Raw genomic sequence first — 13,494 nt, 5'->3', positions numbered from 1 at the left:
CAGTTTTATTACGTTTTTGGATACTTGAGATTTGATATTTGAATTTTTCAGGCTTTCTATTGCAGTGTTAAGGGAATATTTGAAGAAATCTTATGCTGTACAAGTTTTATTAGTGTCTGTTTTGTAACTAGATATCGACAGTTTACTTAATACTAATTTAAAATCGTTAATAGTCTGTCCTGATAGTTGATTTATAAATAACCAAAACTTTTTTTTTGTTTTAAAAATATAGAAACCTTTTTTGACTGAAAATAGTGTCTGTAAATAAAATATTTGGTTGAAACTTCGTTAAAATTTAAAAAACAGCCACCTAACATATTAATTTTTTTTTTAAATCTACACTGATAAAATATTGCATGTAGGTCCGTAACAGGTGTGACGTCACGTCCGGTCTAGTCGCTTTGTTTACTAGCTTTTCTGTTACGTTTTCCATGGAATATTTTCGCGAACTTTTTTTTCTATCAAAACTACGAGGTTTATTATGATTTTAGCTTGTTAAAGAACTGTTCTATAAAGCATTCCTATTATGCTCATAAAAAACATTGAAAATTTGCTTTTATTTCATAAATAATAATTTTATTCGTCACTTTTAGTCAAGTACTATATGAGACAGTGACTATTCAAGCATATTCGACAATAAAAAAATACAAGAGACATATTTACTTAACTCTCCACTTTCACGCACCATATAGCTTAACAAAACAGCTTCCAGGAAAAGAATATAAGGAAATCAAATTTTCCATAAACCTTCCTCAAGGAGTTCTCGTTTTGTCATGTCAATTCGTTTGTCACGCCCCGCACGCGCGATTTACTTATTAAACATATGCATCATTGTTGTCAAATATGTGTAGCCTGACGAGGAAAATAAAACCTTGCCATATTATGGTAAAATATGGAACATAATTCTTGTACTGAGAACGTTAAAATAACGAAAATGATAAAGGGTCCTTCGAAGTTTTTTTTTTTGTTTAGGATGACGAGACGAGCTCGCCTTTCGCCTGATACCTGATGCCTTACAAAGTATTGTTTGGTATTCCACTGCGCTCGCTCTCCTGAGACGAGGTGTTAAGTCCCATTATGTCCAGTAGTTACACTGGCTACAATGTCCTTCAAACAGGAATGCAACAGTGACTACACTGCTGCTTGGCGGCAGAAATAGACATTACGATATTACCTACCTAGGCGGATTCTCACATATGAGATACCTACCTATATTATTTTAACTACCGCTGTTTCTTTACCACCAGTATAATTCGCCGTTGGTTTTGTAATTTCCCAACTCCCCAATCACACGTCTATTTATCGTGTATCGTTGGCCTGTTCCAGTGCTCGTAATTCTTACGCCGAGCCCTTACACCCCCGAACACCTTTTTCTTCTTCGATTGGGTATTGGCGTTACGATTGTTTGCCAGTGTGACCCAATATTGGCTCAAATAAGTATACGGGGGTTTGCTCTCTTAACGATTATGTTTAGCAAAAACGTGGCCTGAAATAGCACTTATGATATTTTCAACAAGTATAACTCGAGATACTATTTCAATTTTGATATAAAGATTTTAGAGAATTTCCTTCAAGTCTTTTTTTATAAAATTTTGACTATATTGATGTTGAAGTAGACCTTCACATTTCCGACCCTTCACTAGAAGAAAATAAAAAAGGCTGTTTTAATCAAGCATATACGTATATAAAATTTTTATTACTTCACCGTCTTTTCAAATGGCTACAAATAAAAATCTTGCGAGGAATATCCCAGTTTCATTCGCTTATTCATTTTATCTCGGGACAAGATAAAAATAAAATTAATAAAACGATCCGAACTCACAAGTTATTTGTGGAAAAATTAATTATATCCCGCGGAATTCTCATTAGCAGAAGGCGTTTATAATGAAAAGTCCATAATACTTTATTTACACGTAAGTGAGATGGAAAATTTCATCGAAATCTGTTTCAGTGTTTTTAAATTTTAAAAATATACAAAGGAATATCCCGTCTAATACAGCACTTTGTATAAAATCATTTATTTTAAATTGAGCTATAAAATTATAAGCAATGATTAAACGATGTTGCTCAATTTTAACCCGAAAATCTAAGCATTTTCTTCGTCATTGTTGCTTTAAAAATTATTTCGTAGCTTTAACTCTACGAATCGTAGCAGCGTAGCGTTCGTAGCGTCAGCAGTCGTAGTTGGTAGCTTTAATTTATTACGACTTACGAGTAGCCGGTGCTTTTGAAATGCTCAAAGTTACGATTCATATTATAAAAAGCTTTTATATGTACTTTAAAATAATGATTTATCCCCACAAATAATTCCGTTCTTTATAATTATTTTAACTACCGCTGCTTCTTTACTTCCAAAGTCCGACATAACAGATTGCAGAATAACAGCGGTGAAGGATCTATACAACCCGATTCCTGTCGGCTTTCCTTTATGTAGAATGTAATTATCATCAAATTATTTACAAACCGCATTTATGCATATTAGTATCTATGTTGTGTCGGTTCTCTTTTGGAAAATTTCACCTTTCCCAACTGCAGAATATGTTTATTAGTTTTTTATTAGAATACGACATATCTAAAGAAAAAACACGTCCAACGTAACAATTCAATACACAAGCTATTAAACAAATGACTATATCGCTTACAAGTCTAACAGTACAAAACAGAGCCAGTCAATTCCATGGAAATTGGTATAAAAGCGTTCGGCAACCGCCTCTGGCTGGCGGCCAGGCGGCGTTTCTTTTGCAGTTAAAAGAAAAGGTAAAATGGAAAAGTGAATACGAATAGTATTGCCGTGAGCTTAAAGGGGGCGTTCGCTTTGAGCTTCGGAACAGGCTTCAATCGATTCACGACAGTCGAAACTCGAAACCTCATCTTGCCTTAGCACTTGTGAGGACATAAATTATGTTTGTTTGAATAATGAGATTGTTTGAAATAATTAGATGTTCGATCTTGTTATAGCAGTTTGTGATGACTTCTAACCGTCTGTTAGAAATAAACGTAGAAGTATTTTAATGGATTTGAAAAAAAAAACAGTTAGGTAGAGTTATTTAACACTGGCTACTTTTTATAAAAATGTGTTATGGGACTTTAATACTATTTAATCGTGTCCTGCGAGTAAAGCCATGAACAATACTTAGTAATAAATATTTCAGTCATTCAAAATTATACTTTATCTGATCGACATTGTGCTTACTATCAGGAATAGAACATAAACTTTCGCGCCGAAAAAAAAATTGACACGTTTATCTGTCCTAATTATTAACCTTCAATCATCGTTTCTTCTGTCCTTAAATACCATTGTCTTATTGTAATTTACTCTTCATACTGAAAACCAGCCAGTCCGCATCTAAAGAGTTCACATATATTAATGTATTAGACAATGAATTGCAAGAAATACGTAAGGAAAAGTTGTTAAAGTATTGCGTCTACACACGTAAGCCTCTTAGATGGGATGGTGACTTGGATTCTTTGTCAGTGCTAATCGGTGGCGAAGGGTCCATATAACACGATTCCTGCCGGCTTTCAGTTTGTAATAATATGTAATAATAATAACAGCCCTGTATTGTATACTATCCCATTGCTGGGCATGAGCTTCCTCCACTATTGAGAGGGATTAGGCCTTAGTCCACCACGCTGGCCCAGTGGGGAGATTGGTAGACTTCACACACCCTCAAAATGCCTACCGAGAACTTCTCAGGTATGCAGGTTTCCTCACGATGTTTTCCTTCGCCGTCAAAGCAAGCGATAATTCACAATGAATACACACATAATTTTAGAAGAAACTTTAGTGCCCATAGGTTAAGAACCTGCGGACATTTATCACGGCAGTTCGTTCCACACCCACCTAGGCTATCGCCGCTGTCTCCCTTCCCTTTCCTTTTGTAGTTGATGTTAAATCGAATTATCATTAGAACGATTTGCAGGCTTCATTTATGCATATTAGTAGTACCTATAAGTTGTATTGTGTTCGCTTTCGGAAAATTTCACCCTTTTACTTTTGCAGTTACCTAATATTTTTTGTTTACTAATAATATTAAGTATGTTCTATTAAATATTTTTTCTTTTCACAGGTAAGTAGCAGCACAGCTGAGACCTAATTTGAAAAATGAAAAACGTATGTAAACATAAATTTTCTAAGAAATTTAATATAAACTGAGGTTATGCTAATTTGTAGTAATGAGAGATGTTAAGAAACAAAACCTCGTCAGGAGTGCGCTATTACAACTGGAACGTTAGAAATTACTTACAAACCGGACCATTTTGACGGCTTCCACAAAGTCCTTGTTTATTATTATTTTTTTATATAAAATCAACGGATCTAGAAAGTATCTCTGATACTTAAAATGTTAGACATAGTTCATGTTATTTTTCGAATTTTATCTTGGTTTTTTCTATTATAATTTTCTCGTGACGTTTCGAAGACTGAACAAAATTCGCGACAAAACCCGAAAACTAGGTTTATTTTGATAACTATAGGACTCAATTTTATTTACCATATGAAAATAGTTAATTTAATATTCCATATGTTACTTCTAATTTTAAGCTTATTGCGAAGCTTTTATTCCTACAGAATCCCAGGCCCCACATTCGTATTAGCAAAGTTGAGAAAATTCGAAATAATTGAAGAGTAACTTTTGGATTTTTTGTCGGCTTATTATATTTTTTTCCGTCCAAAGTATTTGCAGATGTTCACAACTTTAGGTGTTTATCCGACTTTCAATTATCTGTTAATTAAATTTTGGAAATTAAGTAAATTCTTTTGCGAGTTGGCGGGCATTCTTTCGTTATTGTTTTCAACGGCTCTTGGGAGATATAAAGTTCCTTTTCTAATTTAAACTTCATGTCTACATTTTGTTCGATTTTTGCGTTTTAAATGCGGGTAGATGTTTGCTGTTTATGAAAATAAGCAAAAAACTGGATTACTTGTTAGAAGATAATGTATTCTTTATTTGATTGATGCTGATAAATACTATGTTAGCACTAATAAATTTATTAATCAAAATACGGCACCAACTCTCCAAACAAAAAAGTACTCTCATGCTCTAAGATACGATGCTAGATTCAAGCAAGCAGAAAATTAATATCCAAACAGAACAGGCCAAGCGGAATGTTCAACCAGTTCCTTTCAAATGTGGTTTATTCACCGCTAAGAAGATTACAGCTGAAAAATCTGAACCTTTCAAGGTGGCAAAACGAGAAACACCTATAATCTCCTTAATGTTTCTTGGACAAGTATTTTCAAAGGCTTTGCCCTCATTCAGCGTAGTTTAAAGCGATGGACAAGGTTCGCATCTGAAAAAATACAGATAATAAAATTAAGACCTTATTCAATTGATACGGAGTTGAAAATTTTTTGGAGTTTAATTTTAAAATAATTTGTTCCGTCATAGGAATATTCGACCGACAATCCGCTAAATTATTAATTAATTATTTTAAACTCTATTTGTATTATGTAAGGTCGATGTTATCAAAATCAGTAGCGTGCAATCCCTCTCATGACTACGTTGACCTTAGTCACCCTCCGTTTGGTCCGAGGGGTGTAGAAAGAGAGACAGGGGTGGAGGAACTGCACATGGCGAAGTCCCACCATGACTCATATCCGAGTTATATTAGTTGGAACAATACTATTGTTAGATATGTTTAATATTGCAGATTTGTTATGATTTATATATGTTGAATTTATTGATGATGTTGGTTTCATTGAACTTCTAAATACTATATACGATACGACACTGTTATAAGGTCGTGGGTTCAAATCCCTGGTCGGACAGTGATATAAGGTTTTTCTGCTCAGTGTCAGTCCGGAGTTTGGAATTGGCGCCCGAAATGTTGATAGAGTTACCTCCTATCACAACATGGGACGAAACGAACACAGCTAAAAGTGCGTGCCTATCAGGGTAAAGACGTGATGTTTGTTTTTTCGTGCGTTGATTTTTATGTTATTTTGAGTAAATTTTCTTATCTTAACTTTTTATGGCGGTTTAGGACTCTATCACTTAAAGATTTACGAAAAATAATAACACTGCCCTTAAAATAAAAATACATCATAATGAAAGTTATAAAGGTGAACAAACTAATTTTCTTCATTTCTACTTTGACATTACAATTGACCCAAACTGAAAGGCATAATTACGCCACTCATTCCTGAAAACTTTCATCGCACAGTAATTGAACCTACGACTTTGCGTGGCCAATGTTTTGTATCCGTATTTGAACAAATTATGTGAAGTCTGAACGAATAGAGTTTTTAAAAAAAAGCATGTTTTATTCCCCATTTACTTATGGCTCCATTACTTAATTGAGAGGGTTCTTGACATTAGTCAAGCGATAACATATGAGAGGCTGTAGAACTGTGGTTGTAGTCTTAGTTCGATTCTCAGATCGGACAACACACTGTTTCCTAATATCATTTGGAGCCACCCGAAAACTTGACATCAGGCAGGCACGAATGTTAGACAGTCAGCCCAACTAAATCGTTTTGATAATGAAAGCAACACACTGTTTTCTAACTACATTTGGAGCCAAAAATTTTACATACATACATACATACATAAAATCACGCATTTATCCCCGAAGGGGTATGCAGAGGCGCAACTAGGGCACCCACTTTTCGCCAAGTATGTTCCGTCCCATGATGTGATAGGGGACGAGCCTATCGCCATATCGGGCACAAATTCCAGACTCCGGGCTGATACTGAGTAGAAAAACCCAAATATCACTTTGCCCGACCCGGGATTCGAACCCAGGACCTCAGAGCGCTATTGTACCGGACATGCAATACAACTACGCCACCGAGGCAGTCACAAATTTTACTTCAAGCAATGTCATGAAACTAGACAGTCAGTCCTTAAAGCCTAACATAACTATTAGCTTGTAAAATATTATTTGATGCATGCTCTATTTACCTATAATTGCTTTGTTACATTATGATTTGTAATTGGCATGTTTTTTTGTTAAATTATAATACAATCATTAGTAAATAAATAAATAACAAAAGCCTAATCCTGATAATGATTGAAAAAGTCTTCAATGAATAAGATAAAACCAACTTGAAGATTCTTCAAAACATTTACAAACGAACCTCAGCAATCAAACGTCCCAACTTTACCAATTTCACTAACAGCAGCACATAAATGGACTACACAATAGTAAACCACCCTCGTCGGTCCTCAGACCTCTGCCGGCACGTGACTAGCGACTGATTAAACACGATTTACCTTCTGCACAGATGAAAAATTAGGGACGAATTCAATGGTATATAGTCTATGTATAGATTTAGGTTATTTTAATGATATTGTAAAGATGAATTTGGTTGTCTAAATAGGTGGTATATATTTCTGTGAAGAAGTCTGTGTTATTGGAATTTGAGCTTTGTAGTGTAGGACTGTAAACATTACACTTGTTTAATAGTTTCAAGCATTTTTGATTGTTTTGCAAAATCTGATAATTTAAGTTTACGAATAAAAATCATACATATATGAAAGAAAAAACATTATTTTTACATAATAATCCTGACCTATAACATGCCCTTGAAAAATATACACGAACATACCCGCGTGCAAAACAGTGTATAAAATAAAAATATTTAATAACACACATACATACGTAAATCCACCCTCGTTCGTTCCCTTCACTAAAATCATCCCTTAAAACGGTCACGTGTCAGACATATCTAGGGGAGCGATAGCGAAGGGTGCCAATTTGATTTTTTATCTCTTTCACACGGGTGCCCTTCGGCGTACGTGTGAAGAGAACAAGAAGCGGCCTCGAGGGTTAGAGTAATAAAGATATCCTATGCGTTTGAACGCAGGTTGTAAGAATTGTAATTCGCCTTTGTAAATAGCTTTTAGTACGCCTGTATGAGTGTTCGCTGATAGTAGGCTTTATTACAGAGTGTTTCCAAATCTATTGGCGCCCGACGCGGTGCTAGAGTATGTAATTTAACACATAAAATTTGACTTGGTAATGCTTACTAGCGTTGTGGAGTCATTTTGCAGAAGGTATATAATAAATATGTTTTTTTCTTACTGGAAATAATAATAAAGTCGACGGAACAAAGTCAATTAAAAACTGAGTTGCGAACAAAAAAGAGAAAAACCAATAAAGACGACAATAACAGAAAAATAACTGCAACAAAACGTACACTCCGCGCAGCAGTTGATGGGTGACTAAACAGAAAATAGTCACCGTGGCAAATTACATCTTGTATAACAAAGCATCGTTAGAAGTTGTTTAGTCATTCGCTCGTTTCATTCACTCGATCATTCGTTCGTTGCAATTAAAACATTCCACCATTCATTCCACGCAAACATTTTCAAATTTGGAACACTAATTGGCCGTCAAAATGCTCGACAAAAGTCATGGCGCGAGATTTAAAATGGCTGACATTGAACGATATTAAACCATTTAATTTGCGCCATCAAGCCAGTCTACGTTTTAATATAAATGGAACAATTCATTGGCAGAATGCATTGTAATTTGTACCATTATGTGATGAAATTGCACATCAAAGAAAACAATTACTTCTATGAAATACAATTTCTTTTTATTATTTTGTAGCCGTGATTACGAGAATTGTGAAATAAAATGAATCTAGCTTTTCTAATATAATTCTAATATAATTAAACACTTGTTTTAATTGGCCAAATGTATTTACTTTAAATCTCTTTGCAAAATACTTGGCGTTTAATTATAATGGCATGCCTTTTCTGTTATTTTATATAACCTAAGTTTAAGTATGTACTTATAGTTAACTTTTGTTAATTTATTTTTAAGATGTCAAGACTATGAAAAAATGAACCTTAAAAACTATCTCCGGTGGTTCGTTATTAGTGAATCTATTGTATAGATTTCATCATATATTTCCTATTGATAGCTGTGAGCTATCCAAATAAAACAGAAAATATTTTATACAGTTAGGATCCAATATTTTCCTTATATCATTTTTATACTATAACAATAAAATATGAATTTAATCTAACTTAACCAAATAAAGTGATATATATTATCGCATATAGATCTTTAATACAATGTGCTAAATTAGGGTATATATATGGAAAAAGCGATTCTAAATCAGCCCCTAACCCCGAAAAACGTGAGCATATTTCATAACACCCCGCGTTATAATTATGCATCAGGGATATGCGGGGGTAAAACCTCAAGACAGCTTCCCTTGTGTTTGTTTAATTTATTGTTTTTTTACACGCGCCCCGTGCGTTAGATAAATTTTTAAGCATTACGAATTTAATTTTGAAATTGTTTTTGCAGTAAATGTTTTGTTTTTGAATATTGTCAAATTTTTAGGAAGGATAAGGCCTCAGTCTCCCGACTCATCCATGCCATGTTAGGGAAAATATATGCGTTATACCAACGTCATAGCACGTCGTTTGGACGCGATAACACGTCCATCAAAGCTCCGGTTCTGTCAGTGAAAAGTGATTCAGTCGCATCAAATGACGATACCGCTGCGTCCCAACGCTTACAATCCGCATTTACAAGAATGATAAATGAAAAAACCAAAGCGATGTTTCATAACATTAGGATACATTATGGAAATTTTTAACAAAATTGGGCCATTCAGTTATAAAAGCGAATCCGCTCTCCACCACGATTCATGAATAATACAGTGACACAAAAACTTTAACTCAATTTCGCCGTTGCGGACTCACAAATGAATTCGCCCGTGCGGATCTGTTACGGTTGTGAACATGGGAAACAATATTAAGCTATCCCGAAATTATTGTCATTTTAGCCTTCCTCTTTATTATGGCCTTTGTCGATTACGCTTTTAGAGCTCTATACTAATATTATAAAGAGATAAAGTGTCTAACTTTGTAGGGGGTGGTCTCTGGAATTACTGAACCGATTTTGAAATTTTTTTTACTGATAGGAAGATACTTTACTCGTTTTTGCTATAGGCGTTTTTCCCGGGAAAATATAAAGCACGCATTCTTACGCGTGCGGAGCCACGGACTAAAGCTGGTATAGAATACTTTAAAACAGTTGACGACGCGTGTTTTTCATTCGTGCTATATCGACCTCAATGCGGACGTAAAAATACATAGCTCCTGACTGCATCACTTTTACTGCGCATTCTCAGCACGTATATATACGTCCTGTGATTACCCAGGATTTTATAACCGTCTCGAAAACGTCAGCTAGTAAAAGTTTGCTCTTCACCCATTACATTGCATATAAGATTATATCCGTGGGTAAACTAGGCTTTTCACAATGCGTTGCTTGCATAATCTATATGGCCAGTTACACCGACCTCTGGGCAAGTGATAACATCCACATTGACTATTCAATAAATGTGGATTGGCTGTAAGTCCCTCTTACATAATACCGTTTATATCAAGTGTTTATTTATACCTTGAGTATGACAATCTGTACATGAGAAGGCTCTACAGGTCGTACATTAACAATCGTAGTCAACTACATTCAAATACGAATTATGAGCACATAATCGTTTTTTTTTTACTCTACGAAACATCATAAAACTACGTTACCTTTTTGTAGTTTTCACCAAACTAAAATCCATCTCATTTCGTGACAAGAAGCGAGACTGTCGCAAAATCTAACAACTTATTTTTCAATAGAAAAATCTCAAGATGTCCACCTTATAATCAAACTTAAAACACCACAGTACTTTCCAAACACGATTTCAAACTAAAAATAAACGATGCAAACAAATACATTATGAGTCAATTAGTCGTGGATGTGACGTCACGTAGTCGTGTCGTTGTCGTGGCGTGTAAACAAGCGGTAATGACAATCGATACGAGGACACTGCACCCTGGCAACCGCACGGCTTAAGTTTCATAATCATTTGCGCCTGTTTTTCTACTAAACTGAACCCTATCGTATTGTTAATAATGTATGAAATAATAACTACTAGCGACATCTGTTATACGTTTTAGTAATGGAAGATTTAAAATAAAGATAGTCTTGCGAAGTCAACATGTTTTAAATATAGTAATACGTTGAATAATTTTAAAATTTTAATTATTATCGTAAAGCAATCAGATGTATTTGATTAATATTTACATTATATCGTAATGCATTCAAGAGTATAGTAATTTCGTATGGTTGCACACGGTTTTTATAGAAATGGTTAAACATTGGAAACGAATGTATTACTTAAGATAAGTCACTTGCTATATGAAAAAGCGACTGTACTCTTTTTAAAATTAAGTTCAAGTCAGTTCCACTTATCCATTACGGCTAGTTAACTACTATTCTCTGTAACATCTCCAATATCACTCATCTCCACAATCACATTACAAAACAAAAGCATCGAGTGTACTATCTCTTTCGCACTCATATCCCCATCTCTCTCTTGAATTAACTGCGCTCGGTAGTGGGAGTTTGAAAAATGACTTTCCCCCGTAAATGTATTACGATATATATTATACTAACGTAAGTCTGAGTGCGTAAACTTGTTGTGTGGAGAACGCTGTTTATGAGTTTTGAAGTATTTTTTTTTTTTTATTGTTTTGAATGACGAGACGAGCTACGTTCGCTTGTGGTAAGCGATACAACCACCTCTAAAGAGTAGAAGCACCATCCAACACCATGAATGTATTCCACTGCGCTCGCCAAAGCGACACGACCGCCTATACACAGTGTAAACACCATGCCCCACCTTGAATTACAAAGTATTGTTTGTTATTCCACTGCGCTCGCCATCCTGAGACAGATGTTAAGTCTTATCATGTCCAATAGTTACACTGGCTAGGCTACAATGTTCTTCAAACCACAAAACAGTGACTACACACTGCTGCTTGGCGGCAGAAGTAGACATTGCGTAACCCAGGCGGACTCTCACATATGACCTAACACCAGTAAAGATGACTTTAGGTTAGCAGAGGACAGGAGGTGGTGACCATCGCTTATAACACAGCGCTAGAGGTAGTTTAAGCGTGTTGAAGATTAAATAATGAGGGACAAATTCATTATCCGCCCTCGGACAGTGTTAAGCGCAAACGACACAGCTAATCGGCACCTTCACGCCGATTTTCTAAGATAGTGATGCCATCTACCAAGCCGGCCATTTCATACTGCTAACTGCATAATGTTTGTTTATATACAAACTACACACTAAAATATAATCTAGGTAAAGTAACTAATGGTGCTTCTTCGTACATAAAGGGCATGCTCACGTTCAAATATCAATCTTATTTCCATTAAAGTAAGCACTTAGCGACATCATGCACTTAAAGTATAATTTTATGGACGTCAAGTAAACCGGGTCATACGAATTGGCCATATTACAATCAATAAAATTGTCACGTCATGACACGTCCACTGAGGGATATTAACGTTGGCTGTATGAAGTTTATTTTGTGTACATTTGTTTTTTTTTAAACTGCCAGTAACATTTTTCTGTGAATGGTTTTTTACGAAACGTCAACAAAATACGGCTGTTTATAATTTCTTATGTTTACTCGAATGTTAGATAATTAAATAAAACTCTTTTCGGATATTTCATTATAATTTTCTCACTAATATACAAAAACACGATACATTGTTCAATTAAAGAGGGCCGTCAATTCGCCAAAAAAAAATACAACTAACATTTTTTTATATGTGATTTTCGATCCTTTAGAGTAACCAATTGTACATACTGAGTATTAAGCTACCAATACCTTCAACGCTTTAAAAATAGCCAAATCACAAATCAACACCAATCTGTATATAATAAGAACACTATCTGCTTTAAAATACATATTCACTCCTAGCAAAGGGCATTATGTAACATAACACAGCATTTGTTAACATTGTAGGATCCCTAGATGCATCACGCATACAGATGTCAAATCAAGGGATTATAGACCTTACATGGCAACTAAAATCTGTTAATAATAAAAGACCGGTGCACGAAAGCGTATACGACAGCTGCGCGCGGCATCTGTCCGGGCACGCTTACAATATCATTTTATGGAGGGTCACGCACCTTGCTCTTGGGTGCTCTGGGACAGTAGGGTTGGAAATTATGGATTGTAATGTTGCCAATTGAGTCATTTTGGCATTTAGCGGTCAAATTACTAATTCTATAGATGCGTTCGTTTCAAGTTATTTTGAAAATTTGAGCATAGTTCAATACATTTATTTCTGAACGAAACGTGTTTTTTTTTTTGTATGAAAACATTTATGGTTATCGCTACATTTGGAACGTATTTAAAAAAACATATACAATCTCGACAACTCCGTCCATTCTTATATTAATTTACCTGTCCTATTACTGTTTGATATCGAATTAATAAAACGTATGAAATTGTTGCTTGATACACTATCAGCCTATTTGAACTTCTAAGCGCCAACGAACAAAGGGTGATACAAAGCAGTCGGTTACCATGAACCACGCTCCATTGTTGTAGGGATGGGCGGGAATTTTGTTTTTACTTGTTGAATGCTTTGATAGATGATCGACGATGATTGATCGTAGTCGAGTTATATTTTCATTGTAATAGATTTTTGTGAACGCGACAATTT

General features: G+C 35.0%; 1 protein-coding gene across 12 annotated transcripts in view; it reads left to right on the top strand.

Moving 5' to 3' along the window:
• LOC115447677 (brain tumor protein) overlaps positions 1-13,494 on the top strand; it is a 520,294-nt gene that overhangs the window by 471,236 nt on the left and 35,564 nt on the right. The window contains exon 4 of one of the 12 annotated variants that reach the window (XR_003939029.2): positions 4,071-7,640. The exons of the other annotated variants lie outside the window; for them this stretch is intronic. The gene's annotated coding sequence lies outside the window, so the exon portion shown is untranslated. Of the gene's footprint in view, positions 1-4,070; positions 7,641-13,494 lie in introns of those variants that run through there. 12 annotated transcript variants of the gene reach the window in all.

Source organism: Manduca sexta, chromosome 7 (genome assembly GCF_014839805.1).
Source record: "Manduca sexta isolate Smith_Timp_Sample1 chromosome 7, JHU_Msex_v1.0, whole genome shotgun sequence".
In the NCBI taxonomy this organism is placed as follows: Eukaryota; Metazoa; Arthropoda; class Insecta; order Lepidoptera; family Sphingidae; genus Manduca; species Manduca sexta.
The sequence above is the reverse complement of the archived record's forward strand: the minus strand, read 5'-3'. Positions and strand labels throughout refer to the sequence as shown.